This window comes from Trichechus manatus, unplaced genomic scaffold (genome assembly GCF_000243295.1).
Source record: "Trichechus manatus latirostris isolate Lorelei unplaced genomic scaffold, TriManLat1.0 scaffold00086, whole genome shotgun sequence".
NCBI lineage: Eukaryota > Metazoa > Chordata > Mammalia > Sirenia > Trichechidae > Trichechus > Trichechus manatus.
Window position 1 is genome coordinate 9,914,994 of NW_004444022.1, and position 19,733 is coordinate 9,934,726.

Sequence of the window (19,733 nt, forward strand, 5' to 3'; positions counted from 1 at the left end):
CAATCTTTTCTCCGTTACCATGAGGTTGCTTACTGGTACAGTTGTGAGGATTTTTGTTTTCTTAATGTTGAGGTGTAATCCATACTGAAGGCTGTTGTCTTTGATCTTTACCAGTGGGTGTTCCAAGTCCTCTTCATTCTCAGCAAGCAAGGTTGTGTCATCTGCATATTGCAGGTTGTAAATGAGTCTTCCTCCAATCCTGATGCCCTGTTCTTCTTCATGTCGTCCAGCTTCTCGGATTATTTGCTCAGGATACAGATTGAATAGATATGGTGAAAGGATACAACCCTGACACACACATTTCCTGACTTTAAACCACACAGTATCCCCTTCTTCTGTTCGAACAACTGCCTCTTGATCTATGTACATGTTCCTCATGAGCACAATTAAGTGTTTTGGAATTCTTGTTCTTTGTAATGTTATCCATAATTTGTTATGATCCACACAGTCAAATGCCTTTGCGTAGTTGATAAAACATAGGTAGACATCTTTCTGGTATTCTCTGCTTTCAGCCAGGATCCATCTGACATCAGCAATGATATCCCTTGTTCTGCATCCGCTTCTGAATCCGGCCTGAATTTCTGGCAGTTCACTGTTGGTATACTGCTGCAGCCACTTTTGAGTGATCTTCAGCCAAAAAAGGATTAAGTAGGATCTATTTAAAACAGTGCTAGACTAGCCTTTTGGCAAGAAACCATACTTTTAGTGTTTGAACTTAAATACATATCCTTTCCTTATATATACTTAAACTTTTTATCATATTTCAAAGCAGTGATTTACCTCATCTGTAAAACTAATTTTGCAACTTGCTAGGAAACTAAGTAGTTATTTTAGTCAATAAGTATAATTTACTAGGTACTTATCAATTGAAATGTGAACTATATATATCCATTTCATTCCATGTAGCATTCAACCTTTTGGAAGCATATTATGATATAAACACTAAAACCAAAACAGAAGATGTTTAGATTGTGTTATGTTACTAAAATAAATAGTTGATTATTAAAATTATACTTATTAAAGACAATAATCTATGATCAACAACAAACCAGTAAACCAGTTACTGTGGAGTCAGTTCCCACTCATGGGAACTGGGTGGTGTAAATGGTTAATGTGCTTGGCTGCTAAAATAAAAGGTTGGAGGTTCGAGTCTACCCAGAAGTGTCTCAGAAGAAAGGCCTGGCAGTCTATTGCTGAAAAACCAGCCATTGAAAACCCTCTGGAGGACAGTTCTATTGCACTGTTTTACTCTGACACCCATGGGCTCACCATGATCAACAATGCCCACTGTTAATAACATATTTAAATCATACTGGGCAAGTAAAAGTTAAATTGGCTATTTTGGCTAGTTTGGCAGAAGAACATTAAGTTAAGGCAGCTTTTACTTAGTTAACAAATATTTATTAAACCTCCCCTGAGTATAAGACTTCTGAGGGTAAAAAAACAAAACAAAAAATGTATTCCCTATCTTCAAGGAGTTTATAGTTTACCAGGGGTTATATTATGTGTATAACCGTAATACAGTGAGCTACTGCAATAAAAAAAGTTGATCAAATGCAATGGGAGCTCAGCAAATGCTGGGGTGATGGGTAATGGGATGGGGGTTAGCAAAGCTGACATTGTTCTAACCCTTGAAGAATAGAATATGGATACAGAAGGCGTTTGAGGGAGACAACAGCATGAATAAAGGCATAGCAGTATGAAAGTGGCTATTTCTGGGAATTAAAATAGCCTTTCATGATTACTTGTAGGTATATGTGAACCACCTGGCACCAGACATAGACTGAGTCTTCATTCTTATTGAAAGAGTGGATGCTGATACAGTTTTTTGACTGTTCATTAGGTCTGCCAAGCATGGCCTCTGGGACCTCCCTGTAAGAGCTGTGCTCATTCATTATGGTAGAAAGAATCACATCTGTATGATACCTCTGTATCTGGGATGCTGCCGGGCTGCTCTTGGGATGTACACCTCTATATTATGATTGAATATCAGAGAGGAAGTGTGATTTGCTCCTCAAATAAGACCTGGTGGGATTTGTCATGGATGGAGATCTAAGGAGAATTCACTGTGGGTCATAATATTTACTACAGAAAAGGTAACAGTGAGGAGGCACACACCCTCTCGTTTCTGGTAGGACTGTCTGGATATTTCCTGCAGAAGCTTTCCTACAGTCTGTGCCACGAACCCTCTGGCCCCTGCCTGATTGATTCACCAGGGGAGCAGTGCTAGTTCTGGGGAGCAAAGCAGAACTCCTAAAGGCCCCACATTAGGGCTGCAGACACTGCTGATACTGTTTGCTTTGGGGGCGCTGCTTTTGACTAGGAAGGACACTGAAACCCCAAGCTAATTTTTCTTTCATCTTGAAATTTATTACTCATTGCAGTTAAAATCATCAAAGTGAGGTCTCCTCCAGAAAATGTCAGACCTTAAAAAAAAAAATGGTGCACAGAGGCCAGGGACAAGGGGGAAAGGTATATTGGTATGCAAATTGTAAAGGCTTTTGTATATCATGATAAGGAACTTTTATACCACATGCAGTGAGAAGCCAGAAAGGATTTTTTTTAGTAGCAGCTGTTGGGAATGACATAATGAGATCTATGTTTGGGAAACATAACTGGCAGGTCTAGGAAATAATCACAGAGGTGAAGGTATGAGGAAGAGATGGAAGAATAGGGGACCGTTGGAGATATTCTAGATGTAAAACTGACAGATTGTGGGGATTGATTTGGGAATGAAAAAGAAGTAAATGGTAGAGACTTCCAGTGCTCAGCCTTTTCTGATTCTCTTCTTCACCTGGAACACTGGAGACTTAAACTTTCCTGCTCCCTTTTCAGCTATGAGCCCATATGGTTAGTTCTAGCCAATGTGTTGTGAGTAGAAGTGAAGCCTAACTTACAGGCTTATCGCTTAATTGTCACTGGAAGAATTTCCAGCATTGTCTTCCTCTTCCATGTGTTCAGATGGTACAGCTACAGGTTGGTGGAGCCTCAGTCAGCTGAGTCACCGAATAGGGGACAGTTGCCCTGTAGAATTGTTCAGATCTATAGGGATCAACAATTGTTGTATAAAGGCAATAAGATTTGAGGGACGTTTGTTACCACAGCATATCCTAGCCTATTCTGGCAAGCGCATGGTGACAGCATGTGGCATAAATTTCTAGATGGAACTAGAGGTGGAAAACCCAGGATTTTCTTATTGTGTCTCATTAGATATTTTTTAGGTGCCACTTGAGAAGAAAACCTGTAACCATGCTGGATTAAGAGTTAAGTAGGTTTCTTTGTAGGATTTCCTAGAGCTTTTAGTACACTATGGTGAATGGTGAAACTCCAAGTTGATGGACTGAGTATGCATTACTTCCTAAACTTAATCTGACTGTGAAATCCATTTCTCTCTCCTTTTTTGGTAAGCATACTTATTAACATTTTGAGGAACACAGGGAAATACCAGATTACTCTGTAGTAGTAGTCTAGGCCGGAAACTTACTGCCTAATCCAGGAAGAGTGATAAAACCAGAAAAGAAGAATGTATTTGAGGGAAGATTCAGAAGGAAGACATGATATGAGACTGACTGGATATTTAAAGAAAGAGGTTATATTGTTTCAGTAAGCCAATTCATTTCTAACTGACTCCCTACCAGACCCACAGTGCCTTTCTAGACCTTGTTGTCTTATACTGTCAATCCCATTCCTGCCCCACTTTGTGTTGGCAAACGGCCTTCTCCTGCTCTACCGAATCTCTAACATGAATTCCTCTTCCAGTCCACCTTGGTGCCTTTCTAACTTCATCCCCTTTCCTCTGCCTTGTCTCATATGGAGAAATGTTCTTCCAAATGTTTACACTCACCCCCACTTGTCCCTTCTGCCCCATTTCCGCCATCTGCTATCTCAGCATCTGGCGTCTTCTTCCCCACTCTCTTTCCCTTTTACCTATAGATGTGCTGCTAAGTCGTGGCTATTGGATAACAACACCCCCTCTTCTAGTCTGCATCACTCCTTCAAGTTACTGAACATAGTGTTGCTCTCTTTTTTTAACTGGTCCCTCATTTCCTTCCGTACCCTTTGCCGTGGAGTCAATTCCAATTCATAGCGACTTCATAGGATAGAGTAGAACTGCCCCATAGGGTTTCCAGTCGGAATTGACTCAGCGGCAATTTTTTTTGTTTTTTAATCTTTACGGAAGCAGACTGCTACATCTTTCTCTTGCAGAGTGGCAGGAAGGTTCGAACTGCTTTCAGTTCCCAGCCAAGCACTTAACCACTGCACCACCAGGGCTCCGTTCTGGGTGCCAGGAACACAGAGACAAGAAAGATAAACCTCTTCCCTCAAGTTGTGCTGGTGGGAGACCCATCCAACTGAACAAACCACTGAAGTGATATGCCGTGACAGAGATACAGCACAGGGCATCGTGGCAACGCCAAGCAGGAGCATGTAGCCTCTGGGTGCAGTCAGAGAAGGCTTCCCACTGGAGATGAGGCCGGAGCTGGGCCTTACAGAAGTCAGCTAGACAGTGGAGGGGCTGGGAAGGAGAGCATGTGTGAGTGCACAGAAGGGTGACAGTGGGACACACTTCAGACGTTGTGGGTGGTTTTCACTCATTGCCTCTACTTCAGTGCTATTTGGAAAATGCTCACCAGAGGTCATTTGTGACTTTTAAGGTTAAAATTTAAAATTCCTTCATCCTCCATGTCCTCGCTTAGTTTCCTAGTGCTGCTGTAACAGAAAGACCACAAGTGGGTTGCTTTAAAGAACAGAAATCTATTTTCTCACAGTTTAGGAGGCTAAACCCAAACCCAAACCCAAACTCGTTGCAGTCAAGTTGATTTCGACTCATAGCGGCCTTGTAGGACAGAGTAGAACTGCCCCATAGGGTTACAAGGAGCAGCTGGCAGATTCGAACTGCCAGCCTTTTGGTTAGCAGCCTGAGCTTTTAACCACTGTGCCACCAGGACTCCTTTAGGAGGCTAGAAGTCCGAAGTCAGGGCACTGGCTATAGGGGAAGGGTCTCTGTCGGCTCGGGGGGAAAAATCTTTGTCTCTTTCAGCTTCTGTAGCCCCAGCATTTCTTAGTTCCTTGGAGATCTTCATATGGCATCTACCCCCTACCCCCGCATTTGTGCTTGCTCCTGTGTCTTATAACTCTTTATAACTCAGAAGTTGCACTGATAATGGCCTCATTAATATAACAAAAAAAAACGACTTCCAAACTGGATTACACCCACAGGTATAGAGGTTAGTATTTCCAGTACATATTTTGGGGGGATGAAATTTAATCCATAACATCTCTGCAGCAGTAATTACTGCTGCTCACTCTGTAGTCCTTGAACTCTTCTTTTATGCCTTAACTTCCTGAGACTCCTTCCTTCCGATTGTTTTCTAACTTACTCACCATGGTTTCTTTTTCTTAGAAATCTCTTCTAAATATCTATCTTCTCCAAACTTCTCCTTCCTTCTCTTCCCTCTGTTGTTGTTGTGTGCCTTTGAGTCAATTCTGACTCATAGTGACCCTACAGGACAGAGTAGAACTGCCCCACAGGGTTTCTGAGACTGTAATCTTTATGAAAGCAGACTGCCACATCTTTCTCCTGAGGAGTGGCTTGTGAGTTTGAACCGCCAACCTTTTGTTTAGCAGCCGAGTGGTTAACTGTTGTGCCACCAGGGCTCCTTTCTCATCACCTTATCTCCTTGGCAGTTTTATCCATGTCACTTTCTTGAAATTTGAATTTAGCTTTGCCTCTCTCCTGAGTTCTTTGCATGATCTCCTCTTTGATGATCATTCCATCTGCTTGCCTATATCATATGCTTTCAAGAGTCTGAATTTATTTCTTTAAAATGTGAGTGTAAAATAGGGGAGTTGGAAAGGACGTGTTAGATTATCCATGCGCGTGTATCATTTATGCACTGATAGTTTTTGACAGGGCCAGGTGGAAGCAGTTGGACAATGTCGAGGCCTCACTTTGTCTATATCTGTGAACAGCTGGGGAGAAATCTGCTTTTGTATCTTAGAGCTACATTGGTCTGTTAATAAAATTCTATAGTGTAGGTTTTCTAGGAGCATAGATGTATTCCCTTCTTGTCCAATTACATTTATGGTGGATGCTTTTTTTAGTGAATTGCCACATAATGAGTAATAGCTACATATGTCTTGTTTAAAAAAAAAAAAGTTGCCATCAAGTCATTGCTGATTCATGGTGACCCCATGTGTTTCAGAGTAGAATTGCAATCCATAACGTTTTCAATGACCATGATCTTTCAGAAGTAGATCGTCAGGCCTTTCTTCCAAGGCATCTGTGGGTGGATTCTTATTGCCAATGTTTTGGTTAGTAATCAAGTGCTTAACTGCTTGTACCACCCTGGGACTCCTCACATTTGTCTTGTTAGCTTTGTTAAAACAAAAACTGATTGGGTGTTTATATTGATGCAGAGTTTTTGAATTATTTTGAACATAATTTTACTTGCATGTGATATTGGTGATATTGTTCGATAATTTCTGCATTCCGTTGGATCACCTTTCTTTGGAATAGGCACGTATATGGATCTCTTCTAGTCAGTTGGCCAGGTAGGTGTCTTCTAAATTTCTTGGCATAGATGAGTGAGCGCTTCTAGTGTTGCATCCATTTGTTGAAATATCTCAGTTGGTATTCTGTCAATTCCTGGAGCCTTGTTTTTCGCCAATGCTTTCAGTGCATCTTGGACTTCTTTCCAATTAGAATTTCTAAGTAGAGTTGTTCATTAAAATCACCGTTTCGTTGTATTGAAAGCTTATCAGAGTATTATGAAATAGACCTCATCTTTTACTTTTTTAATTGAAAAAGGGGAAACAAGTGGGTTACTCAAAGATTTACTAAGGATAGTCAGCAAATATTGCCAGGTGCTATAGAAGGCTTGGAGCCCTGGTGGCGCAGTGGTTAAGAGCTTGGCCGCCAAGTGAAAGATAGCCAGTTCAAATCCACCAGCCACTCCTTGGAAACCCTATGGGGAAGTTCTACTCTGTTCTGCAGGGTCACTATAAATTGGAATCAACTCTATGGCAATGGGTTTTTATAGATGGCTTTGGGATTTAACAGTAACCAAGACAAAACTGGGTTTTCAAGAACTTAATCTAGCAGAGAAGATAAACAAGCAATTGAAGTATCAGATAATAAGTGCCCGATAGGGGTAAGCATAGGGTATTAAGGACAATATGGGAGGGGTACGTAATTCTGAATTGTGGTGTTACAGATGTTTTCCTGGGGAAGTGACATTCATTCCTTTGTTCAGCCAAGATTTGTTAGACACCTACTCTGAGCCAGGTAATGATAGATGCTGGGGGTACAGTAGAGAAGAAAAGCAAGGCTCCTGCCTTTAGAAAGTTTATAGTTAGAGCTGAGAGAGGAGGAAGAATGGGGGGAAACTGGGAAGAACCAGGAACTAGATCGCAGGAGGCACCGCAGGTCACGTTATTAAACTGGGATTAAGTAAATACTCTGGGATGTTTACGTCAGTTTATATTAATCAGTTCGTTGTTGCTGTTAGCTGCCGTCGAGTAGGCCCCCAACTCATGGTCAACCCACACACAGTGGAATGAAATGCTGCCTGGTCCTGCGCCATCCCCATGATCAGTTGCAGATCAGACTTCGTGATCCACAGGGTTGTCATTGGCTGATTTTTGGAAGTAGATCACCAGGCCTTTCTTTCTATTTTATCTTAGTATGGAAGCTCCACTGAAACCAGTTAGCATCATAACAACATGTAAACCTCCACTGACAGATGGGTAATGGCTGCCTATGAGGTGCGTTGGCTGGGAATGGAGCCTGCGTCTACTGCATGGAAAAGAAGAGTACTTATTACCGTTTTTTCAGTTTAAGAATGATTTACAATAATCTGAAATTATCAGTTCCTTGAAAGAATTTATCAGTAGTTTAGTCGCTGGCATGTGTTGGCAGTGAGCTGGATTGAGGGGGTCATTCAAAGAGGGAAGGGTACCAATTCTTCACAAAGTTTTTCCATTTCTTCCTTTATTAGCAGTATATTCAAAATATAGTTATACATATGCTATATATAATTAATTGATATAAAATAGCAATCTTTAGCAATAATTCAGAAATCTGATGCCCGTGATGACAATTTCCAAAGGAAATTCTGATTATGTCTACATCCTTTTAACTTAAGGCACTTTATCCAGGATAACCCAGCCTAATTGAGAGGCTTGCCTGATGGAGAGTTTAGCAGTCCCTCAGAAATGCTTCATGGTAATAAAAACGGTCACGTCTCTTGACTTTATATATGTTAGCAACTGCTGTTTCCTTCTAGCAGTACTAGTTCATTTGAAGAATCAAATCAAATAATTTGATCATAAGTCAGCAAATTGTGCACGGTTCCAAAGCAGTTCCTGACCAAGGAGCCTACATGGTGGTTGAGAAGATCAAGTGTTCACAGGTGACAAGTTGAATAATATTGGAAAGTTTAAATAAAGATTCAAGATTAAAAGTAAAAGAAATTACTTACGTATCTGAGCATGTACACCGTGCCAGGCTTCCCAGACTGGAGATATAAACAACCACAAGAGAATGCGGGATAGGAGATTGTTGGTGGTCATTGTCACACTACAACTACCTACTTCATAGTGATAGCAAAGTTGTTGTTATTGACTGTTGTGTTGACCCCTGACTTAATGGCAGCCCCACACACAGCAGAGTGAAATGCTGCCTGGTCCTGCACCATCCCCATGATCAGTTGCAGATCATACCACTGTCATGCATAGGGCTTTCATTGACTGATTTTCAGAAGTAGATTGCCTGGCCTTTCTTCACAGTCTGTCTTAACCTGGAAGCGCTGCTAAAACCTGTTCAGTATCATGGCAACAGGCAAGCCTCCACTAATAGATGAGTGGTGGCTTCGCATGAGGTACATTGGCTGGGAATCAGACCAGCGTCTCCTGTATAGAAGGCAAGAATTCTGTCACGAACCACCACTGCCTTGTAATAATAAAGTAGGTCAGCTAAAAACTGTGAAAACCTGGATGTAATAGAAATTATTTTTTAGGTATTTTTTTAGGGAGCCTAATGATAGTTCTCACCTGCTAACCGAAAGGTCGGCAGTTCAAACCCACCAGCTGCTCTGTGGGAGAAAGATGTGGCAGTCTGCTTCTATAAAGATTACAGCCTTGGAAACCCTACGGGGGCAGTTCTGCTCTGTACTATAGGGTCACTCTGAGGCTATATCCACTCGACAATAGGTTAATGATGTCTGTATTAGATATGTTACCCTAAGCAAAAGTGTAAGTAAAGCTAGTGAGTACTGAGCGTAGTGACACTCTTGATAATCTGAAAGATATTTTCTCCCAACAATATGACAAGATGTAAAACTATACTAGTTTGCCTCTTCCAACTTCTAGTAGCTGCTGGCATTCCTTGGCTTATGGCCACATCGCTCTAGTCTCTGCCTCCATAGTCACATTACCTCCTCCTTTTCTGTTTTTATCAAATATCCTTCTGCCTCGTTAGGTTTAGAACTCACCCAGATAATCCAGGATGATCGCCTCATCTCAAAATCCTTTACTTAATAATATCTGCAAAGACCCTTATTCCAAATAAGTTAACATTCACAGGTTCATGGGATTAGGACATGAACATAGCTTTTGAGGGGCAACTATTTAACCCACTCCACCTAATAATAGCAAATATTTACTGAATATATGATTCAGGACCTCACCTTTTTACAGGCATTATCTCATCTAATTCTCCCAACAACCCTAAGAGGGAGCTACTATTGTTTTTATTTTTTCTAATAATTAAAATATTTTATTGTGTTTTCAGTGAAAGTTACACGGGGAATTAGGTTCCCATTTAACAATTTCTACATGGTTTGTTCAGTCACATTGGTTACATTTTTCAGTGTGTAAACTTTCTCATTATTTCCATTCTGGTTGTTCCATTTCCAGTAATCTAGTATCTCTGCCCTCTTGCCTTCTCGTCTTTGCTTTAGAGTAAATGTTGACTGTTTGGCCTCATATAGATGATTTTTTAAAGGAGTGCAGTACTCACAGGTGATATTGTTTATTTAATGAGCCAGTCTGTTATTTAGCTAAAAGAGGACCTCATGGAATAGTTTTGGTTCAAGGTTAAGAAGTATCTCAGGGCAGTAGTCTTAGGGAGTCCTCTAGTCTCAACCAGTCCAGTAAGTCTGGATTTTTTAAGAATTTGAGTTCTGTTCCACATTTTGATCCCATTCTAACAGGATCTGTCTTTTGTGTTCCTGATCAGAACTGTTAGTGGTGGTAGCCAGACACCATCTAGTTATTCTGACCTCAGAGTAGATGAGGTAGTGATTCCTGTATACTGTTAGTCCTGTGGGCTACTTTCTTCTCTGAGTCTTTGGTTTCCTTCTTTCTCTTTTACTCCAGACACGTAGAGACCAATAGATGGCTGCTTACAAGCTTTTAAGACCTCAGACGCTATTCACCAAGCTAGAATGTAGAACATAAACTTTATGTACTATATTATGCCAACTGACTGAGTTGTCCCACGAGGTTATGGTCCTTAGCCTTCAGATCCCGTAAACCAATCCCGTAAGGTGTTTGGTTAAGTCTAAGAAGTATCTGTGTTTGTGCCCCATGTGCTTTATTGCATATATGCATATATATGGGTGTGTACATTTACATACATATGTATATAGATACACCTATATATGCCGACATATAAACCAAAACCCACTACCGTCAAGTCAATTCTGACTCATAGCAACTCTATAGGACAGGGTAGAACTGCCCCATAGGGTTTCTAAGGCTGTAAATCTTTTTTTTTTTTTTTTAACTGTACTTTAGATGAAGGTTTACAGAACTAGCTTCTCATTAAGCAGTTAGTATGCATATTGTTTTATGACATTCGTTAACAACCCCACAATATGTCAACACTCTCCCTTCTCGATCTTGGGTTCCCTATTACCAGCTTTCCTGTCCCCTCCTGCCTTCTAGTCCTTGCCCTTGGGCTGGTGTGCCCCTTTAGTCTCGTTTTGTTTTATGGGGCTGTCTAATCTTTGGCTGAAGGGTGAACTTCGGGAGTGACTTCATTACAGAGCTAAAAGGGTGTCTGGGGGCCATAGTCTCGGGGTTTCTCCATCTCTATCAGGCCAGTAAGTCTGGTCTTTCTTTGTGAGCTAGAATTTTGTTCTCCATTTTTCTGCAGCTCTGTCCGGGACCCTCTGTTGTGATCCCTGTCAGAGCAGTTGGTGGTGGTAGCCGGGCACCATCTAGTTGTACTGGACTCAGTCTGGTGGAGGCTGTGGTAGTTGTGGTCCATTAGTCCTTTGGACTAATCTTTCCCTTGTATCTTGTTTTCTTCATTCTCCCTTGCTCTCGAAGGGGTGAGACCAATGGAGTATCTTAGGTGCCCACTCACAGGCTTTTAAGACTCCAGACGCTACTCACCGAGTAGAATGTAGAACATTTTCTTTCTAAACTATGTTGTGCCAATTAAGCTAGATATTCCCTGAGACTATGGTTCCCACAGCCCTCAGCCCAGTAATTCAGTCCCTCAGGGAGTTTGGATGTGTCCATGGAGCTTCCATGACCTTGAAAGGCTGTATATCTTTATGGAAGCAGACTGCCACATCTTTCTCCTGCAGAGTGGCTGGTGGATTTGAACCACCAATCTTTTGGTTAACAGCCCAGGACTTTAACCACTGCACCACCAGGGCTCCTTACATACCCACATATATGCACACATATACATACATACTTATACAATTGTATGCATACATACGTACACATGTAACCACACTCCTATTTTTTAGTTGTTGTTGAACATACTGTCTTTATTTTATTGATAAGGAAATAGGGTAAGTAACGTATTAAAGTCATAAAAGTAGCAAGTGACTGAATCCAGATTAGAGTTTAGTCAGGCTGACTCTGGGACCCAAGCATAATAGCATTACCTGTACCCAGAAGAAATGAATCAAGGCAGTAACTTCCAACTATTACTTGTAAAAAACAAGGAAATGCTTTTTTCACTGCCCTTTCCTCATCTTCTTTAAAGTAATTTGAGATTACAGGTGTTAGTATTCTTTTTTTTAAAGATTCTGTCAAATATGTTTTCACATTTTGCTTTCTTTTTTATTTCGTAATTTAAATATTTTAGATGTATGAGCATCAACATTCCTCCCATTTTTTCTATAACTGTAATAGGTTTCAGTACTTACCTACCTTGTTATTTTCTAATGTAATTTACTCCCACTAATTATTCTTAATTCTAGTTCATTCTCAGAGATTAGATGTGTATTTGAATGTAGTTTTTGTGGGTGATATTCTGAGCCTGCATAACTGGAGAATTTTTTTCTCTTGTCTTTACATGAGTGAAAGCACTCAGCTGCTAACCAGGTCGGCAGTTCGAACCCACCTGCCGTTCCACAGGACAAAAGATGTGGCAGTCTGCTTCCGTAAAGATTTACAGCCTTGGAAACCCAATAAGATCACTATGAGTCAGAAGCAGCTCGATGGCAGTTAGTTTTGTTTTTATTTTGGTTGTATATGAAATTGTTTGTGGTGGTTGTTAGGTGCCATTGAGTCAGTTCCGACTCATAGTGACCCTGTGTACAACAGAATGAAATAGTGCCCAGTCCTGTGCCATCCTCACACTCCCTGCTATGCTTAAGCTCACCATTGCAGCCACTGTGTCAGTCCATCTCATCAAGGGTTGTCTTCTTTTTTGCTAACCCTCTACCCTAGCAATCATGATGTCCTTCTCCAGGGACTGATCTCTCCTGGTAACATGTCCAAAATTCTTGCTTCAAGAAGCACTCTGGCTGTACTTCTTTCAAGACAGACTTGTTTGTTCTTCTGGCAGCCCATGGTATGTTCAGTATTCTTTGCCAACACCATAATTCAAAGACATCAATTCTTCTTCCAACTTCCTTATTCATTGTCCAGCTTTTGCATGCATATGAGGCAATTGAAAATACCACGGCTTGGGTCAGGCACACCTTAATCCTCAAAGTGACATCTGTGCTTTTGAACACTTTAAAGAGGTCTTTTGCAGCAGATTTGCACAATGAAATACATTGTTTGATTTCTTGACTGCTGCTTCTATGGGCATTGATTGTGGATCCAAGTAAAATGAAATCCTTGACAACTTCGATGTTTTTCTCCATTTATCATGATGTTCCTTATTGGCCCAGTTGTGAGGATTTTTGCTTTCTTTATGTTGAGGTGTAATCCATACTGAAGGCTGTAGTCTTTGATCTCCATCAGTAAGGGCTTCAAGTCCTCTTCGTTTTCAGCAAGCAGGGCTATGTCATCTGCATATCTCATGTATGAAATTAATGGGTCACAATATTGAGGCATTTATTATACCAGCAGAAAAAACAGGTCAATATAATTTTACGTTTTGTTTTTTCCGGCTGAAATGTTTATAGTATTTGGAAGTTTTCAATGTTTGGCATTAACTTTGCCTCGATTACCATTGGTGTTGTTGGGTGCTGTTGAGTCTATTCTGATTCATAGCAACCCCATGTGACAGAGTAGAACTGCCTCATAGGGTTTTCTTGGCTGTAATCTTTATGGGAGCAGATCAGCAGGCCTTTCTCCCATGGAGCAGCTGGGTGAGTTTGAACAACCAACCTTTCAGTTAGCAGCCGAGCACTTAACTATTTCGCCACCAGGGCTTCTTTAGTGCTCTCAATTTTCAATCTTGGGACTTTGAGACTCTGAGACATTTTTTTACAGTGTACTTTTTTTTTTTTATCAGTTTTGCTGTATTTGCTCTACTTTGTTATGTATGGTTAAGATATACTTTATGTGTATTTTTGAAGTATGACATTAAAATAATAACAGCTGTCATTTACTGAGAAAGCCTGTGCTCCAAGTGTAGATTGCTAGGATTCTCTTTCATTCATATGTGAGCCTTTTATCTTTATTTCTTTCTTCATCTTTTCTTTGTTCTGGGATGGTTTCTTAAGGTTATCTCTTATGGTACTTCAGGTTTTTGTGGTATTTGCTTTTAACTACAGAAAATGAAGGTTTTTATTCCAGCAATTGCATTAAGTTTTTTTTTTTTTTTTTTTTGTATCTTTCTTGTTTTTGCATCACAGAAGCAATACCCTTTTTACCTAAGATCAAGAATTAAAAAAAAAAAAAAAGAATTTTTTTTTAAATTGGCTTCATTTTCATAAAGTTAACCTGTTTTGGGGGTATGAGAGTAGAAGAGGATTATTTAAAGTTCTGCTTATTAATTGCCTATTCTTGTTTTGAATGAATAAAAGCACAGCAGCTGTATTTTGTGATTGTTTTTGTATTTCGTATATTGTGGTCAGGGCTGCCACCAGCTCATATGTGGGGCTGGCTTCATAGCTGAGCAAGCTGTGCAGTTGCATGAGGCCCTGGACGTAGAAGGACACTATGCTTGATTTAATACTGTGCTGTTGCCTTCTTAAAATTCTTAGTAATTGTTTCCAACGGACTCCATGTTTTCATTTTGCATTAGGCCCATGAGTGATGTAGTCTCAGTTTTGCCCATGTGGTACCTATGTGTGCATTTTAAAGAGGGACCCATTCCGGAAGGAAGCTGACTACAAGTGTAACTACATCCATGAACTACTGTCTCCTTCGCCATGAAACCAGAAGAAATGGATGGTGCCTAGCTACCATTGTTAAATGTTTTGGTCAAGGACCGAATAGATGGTTCCTGATCGAAACGAGAAAAAATGTGGAACATAACTTAAAATTCTCATGGGAACTAGACTTAGTGGATCCATCGAGACTGGGTTAACTGTGGAATGTATGCCTGGAAACAATTTTTAAACTTGAACCAAAATTATTTTTAGACTAAACAACAGTTTAATTCAACGATAAAGAATGTTTGCCTTGAGCATTGCACTTTTTTAAAGATTTATCTGTATGAGCTCAGATTGACAACAGTAACCTTAAAGCAAGTTGAGAACTTTAAGGGACAGAGAGTCTGAGTTAATGGTAGTGAAACAATATATGGGTAGAGAAAGTGAGAATGGTGACACAGAATGAAGTATGTAACTTTTGTCATTGAACTGCACTTGTAAAAACTGTTGAATGGGTGTACGTTTTGTTGCGTTATGTTTTCACCAGAAATTAAAGCAAAAAAAAAAAAAAAAGGAACCCATTCCTTCATATGGACACAGACTCAGCCGTGATGCACACCTTGGCCCCTCAGCCAGCATATTTGTGCGGTGGACATCCTGCCCAATGTTATATACCATACTTGATTGTTTTTCTTTCCTTACATATATTCAGAGTGCAGACAGTAAAATACATTCTGGTTAGTAGAAGTAAGTATGCTTTTCTTGCCTTCTCAGATAAGCTTTTTAAAATGAAATAAAGGTAAACAAAATTCAATTCCTTGATGACCTGTTATATTATGCACAGTAATTGTAAACAAATAAATATGCAGACTGTCTTCTACTTGTCCTTAACACTTACTTTCTCTTGTGTGCTACATTTTAAAATAAATGGACTATTCATTTCTTTTCTGTCTTGAGCTTTTAAAAATGATGTTAATTGATGTTATCTTGATGGCCTCAGAGGCTGGTTTCAAAGTCTTTACGCTCTGTCCTGATCAAATGTAGAGAGTATTGTGAGGACAGTCAAAAAGAGGAGGGTACTCTCTGTCAACCTCTGGGAGTGTTACTAAAACCAAATGAAACCCACTGCCGTGGAATTGATTCCAACTCATAGCTGCCCTATAGGACAGAGTAGAACTGCCCCATAGGCTTTTCTTTACAGAAGTAGACTGCCACATCTTTCTCCTGCAGAGCAGCTGGCAGGTTCGAACCATAGACCTTTTGGTTAGCAGTCGAGCACTTTAACCACTGTGCCTCCAAGGCACCTCAGCCACCTTTTACCAGACTTGAAACTGAAGGACAGACTGCTATAGAGATCGTCACCCTGTGGCTGGCTGGTAGAAAGCTCAGAGTGAGCATCTGTGCCTCTTCTTGGTACAAGTACCCATTCAAATTCTTCAGGCCACACAGCTGTTGAGCCAGGCAGGGATGATACAATCCCGTATGTGAGAAGTACCCATCAGATAAACAAAGGAGAATTAGACCTGAAGTTTATTTATGCTGGCTTCCTAGGTCCTGATTTTCAGAGTTGAGGTTACTGACTTGGCATTTGGACTGAGAAACTGTTAACAGGCAGTTCTCGCGTGGAGTGGGGCAGAGAACCAGAAGGTAGCACAGGACAGTGGAAGAGCACGCACGCTTTGGCGGCAGATGTGAATACACGTCTGGACACTTAACTGCTGTGATGACCTTGGGCAATTTGCTCATTTCCTCAGAACTCCAGTTTCTCCATCTATAGAATGGGGGCGATGATGCCCAGCTCCCAAGATTCATGTGATGAAATGAGTCATAATGGAAAGTTCTTCCCCCAGTGCCTGACATGTGTTGGGGTTCAGTAAATGCTTCCCTTTCTCACCTTTCTCCCATTAGGGAGCATTCAGATTGCATGTGTTAGGTGGGGGGTATCTAGATGGCGCAAATGGTGAACGAGCTTGCTTGACTGCTGATTGAGATTGGTGATTTGAGTCCACCCAGAGGTACCTGGCAGTCTACTTCCTAAAAACCAGCTGTTGAAGACCCTGTGGAGCACGGTTTACCCTGACACACAGGGGGTTGCCGTGAGTCAGAGAGGTGGAACTGATCTGAAGACCACTGTTGTTTGTTTGTTGTTGTTATTTGTTTGTCTATCTTAGGTGGGAGGGAGTGGAGAGAAAGGAGATAGAACTGCAGAAAGAGTAATAACCAGCCTTTCAAAGGGAAAACGCTAAATTAGTAAGAGGCATTGTTGCCAGGGATGAATAGACCCAAGAATTTGGAGGTGATTTGTTTTGGTTTAACCCCTCCTTCAGAGAGAAATGGGTCAATGAAATCCTCAGAACATTTCTCAGCCACTCTTTGACATCCTTCCACCATTAAATAACCTCAGTGTTTTATTGCTCTAAACCCATTAGCATTCTTAATCATTTTAGATTCATTTTATTTCAAAGCTGAAAGAGAAAGATTTTGTTGCGATGCTATATATGTGTAGTAAACTGAAGCCAGAGTCTATTGTGGTTAATTTCCAGTTATCCCCATGTCCTACTTTTAATCGACAAACTATGGGAGATGAAGTTTTATCAGCTGTGTGGTATTTCCTTCTCATCCCTTCCTCTATTGTTGCCTTTGCTTTTGTTTCCTTTGGGGTCACTGTGATGGGAGAAGTAGATGACTGTATTTCTGAATAGTCCTCCATGTGGAGAAATACAGTTTACACCCTCTGGATATTCTGTTTGTAACCCACTTTATATGTTCTTTAATGCCCAAGGGATTGTTGTTCATGGAAAGAAACACTTGCTACTATTTGTACTTCAGCGCTTAAACTATTACTAGTATCTAAAACCTAGTTTTGAAAATCAATTTCTTAAATCTATTTAAACATGGATTATAGACTTGAATTGCTTTTAACAGTTTAAACTACAGTGATTCTTTTGAACACTAACACTGTAAACAGCACACAAAACACACGAAGATCCAGTGATTATAAAACTTACATAACACACTTAAACCTATTCTAAAACACCAATGTAATGGTGTTCATTTGTTGTTTTTAAACTTGTCCATTTACTTTGCTGGGTTTGTAGCAACATTTGATAACTTTTAGTGTTAGAGCAGGGGCATTGGTGGTTCAGTGGTAGAATTCTAGCTTTCCATGCAGGAGACCTGTGTTCGATTCCCAGCCAGTGCACCTCATATGCAGCCACCACCCATCCGTCAGTGGAGGCTCCCGTGTTGCTATGAAGCTGAACAGGTTTCAGTGGAGCTTCCAGACTAAGACAGAGTAGGAAGAAAGGCCTGGTGATCTACTTCTGAAAATCAGCCAGTGAAGCCCTATGGATCACAAAGGTCCAATCCACAATCTATCGTGGGGATGGCAGAGGACCAGGCAACGTTTTGTTCGGTTGTGCATGGGGTTGCCATCGACAACAGCTAACAACAACAAAAGTGTTAGAGCAATATGCATTTCCTAGGGATTCAGAAATACAGTAGCTCATTTTCACAGTTACAGAAACCTTACAGAACCAGAAAGCTGTTTTGACCAGCTGAAGTCAGAGGATCTAGTTATGAACCGATTTCTTCTGGGTCATGTCTAAGTTCATTCAAATCCAAGCCAGTGGTCATCTGGCTAGACCTTTTATATTTGCCCTCCATTTGTTACGTCAATAAGATTTTTGAGCTATGCTTTCTGTGCAGGTCCAGTTTTTTTGTAGCATGGTGCTTCCCCCATGTTTTATTCTCCAAGTTTTGCTTGGTCAGCGCTTCACAGACCCTTGTCACCCGAATATTTGCTTAGTCTTTTTGCATCATTGGAACCTTAAATATACTTCATTACTATCTCACACTAATTAGTAGGGCCATGTAACAATATCATTTCCCAGGATACAAAGGATGAAGTCTGCAGTTAGTTCACCTTTTAGAACGTTTAGCTAATTCATTGTCTCAACACACAGCGTTCAGTTTTCTTTCCCCTCGGTGATTAAGTGTGTTAAGGCCTTGCGGTTATCCGTACACTCCCTATCTCTCCTGTTGTTGTTGTTAGGTGCCTTCCAGTCGGTTCTGACTCACAGTGACCTTGTGTACAACAGAACGAAACACTGCCCGGTCCTGCGCCATCCTCACAATCCTTGTTATGCTTGAGCTCGTTGTTGCAGCCACTGTGACAATCCATCTTGTTGAGGGTCTTCCTCTTTTTCACGGACCCTCTACTTTACCAAGCATAGTGCCCTTCTTCAGGGACTGATTCCTGATAACATGTCCAAAGTACGTGAGATGAAGTCTCGTCATGCTTGCTTCTGAGGAGCATTCGGGCTGTACTTCTTCCAGGATAGATTTGCTTGTTCTTCTGGCAGTCCATGGTGTATTCCATATTCTTCACCAACACCATAATTCAAAGCCATCATTTCTTCTTTGGTCTTCTTTATTCATTGTTGAGCTTTTGCATGCATGTGAGGTGATTGAAAACACCATGCCTTGGGTCAGGCACACCTTAGTCCTCAAAGTGACATCTTTGCTTTTTAACACTTTAAAAAGTTCTTTTGCAGCAGATTTGCCCGATGCAATATGTTGTTTGATTTCTTGACTGTTGCTTCCATGGGCATTGATTGTCTACCTTTCCTAGGACTAGTATTACTTAGTTTCCTGCATTCACCCTTTTCTACTTAAACATACATTTAATAGAAGAAACAAAACACCTAGCGCTCTTCTGTTTATTGAAATTAACAAAAAATTAAACATATACCCTTCTTTTGCATGAGGACACCTCATTGTATATTGTACATTAACTTTTTTCGTTTGGGGTATCATTACAGAATCATGCCTTTCACCTTTGAATCGAGTTGTTATTTTTACGCTCATGTTGTCCCATCTCGGCCAGTGATTTAAACTTTAAACACAACCACTGATACTCTTGTATGCCCTCTACTTCGTTTGTAGTCACAAGTGGGACCTTGTCCATCCTTAATTTTCCCAGCCCCATAATATGTAATTACTTACCCTTTAAGAATCTATTTCCGTTTCTTTGAAGAACAGTTTTATGTTGTTTACTGTGTCTCAGTGTTCTTTACAAATATTGCCTCGTTTAATTTTTGTAACAACCCTACGAGGTGGGTATCGTTATTCCCATTTCATAGGTGAGAAAATCGAGGGCCAGAAAAGATAAGTAACTTCCCCAGGACCACACAACTAGTAAGTGAAAGA

At 40.6% G+C, this 19,733-nt stretch overlaps 1 protein-coding gene and 1 non-coding gene across 2 annotated transcripts in view; both read left to right on the forward strand.

The window, feature by feature from the left end:
- The window catches only part of PPM1H (protein phosphatase, Mg2+/Mn2+ dependent 1H), a 349,942-nt gene that overhangs the window by 25,560 nt on the left and 304,649 nt on the right, over window positions 1-19,733 (forward strand). The gene's annotated exons all lie outside the window — the stretch shown is intronic.
- On the forward strand, window positions 17,654-17,724 carry TRNAG-UCC (transfer RNA glycine (anticodon UCC)). The gene has a single exon. It is a non-coding gene; the product is annotated as a tRNA-Gly (tRNA).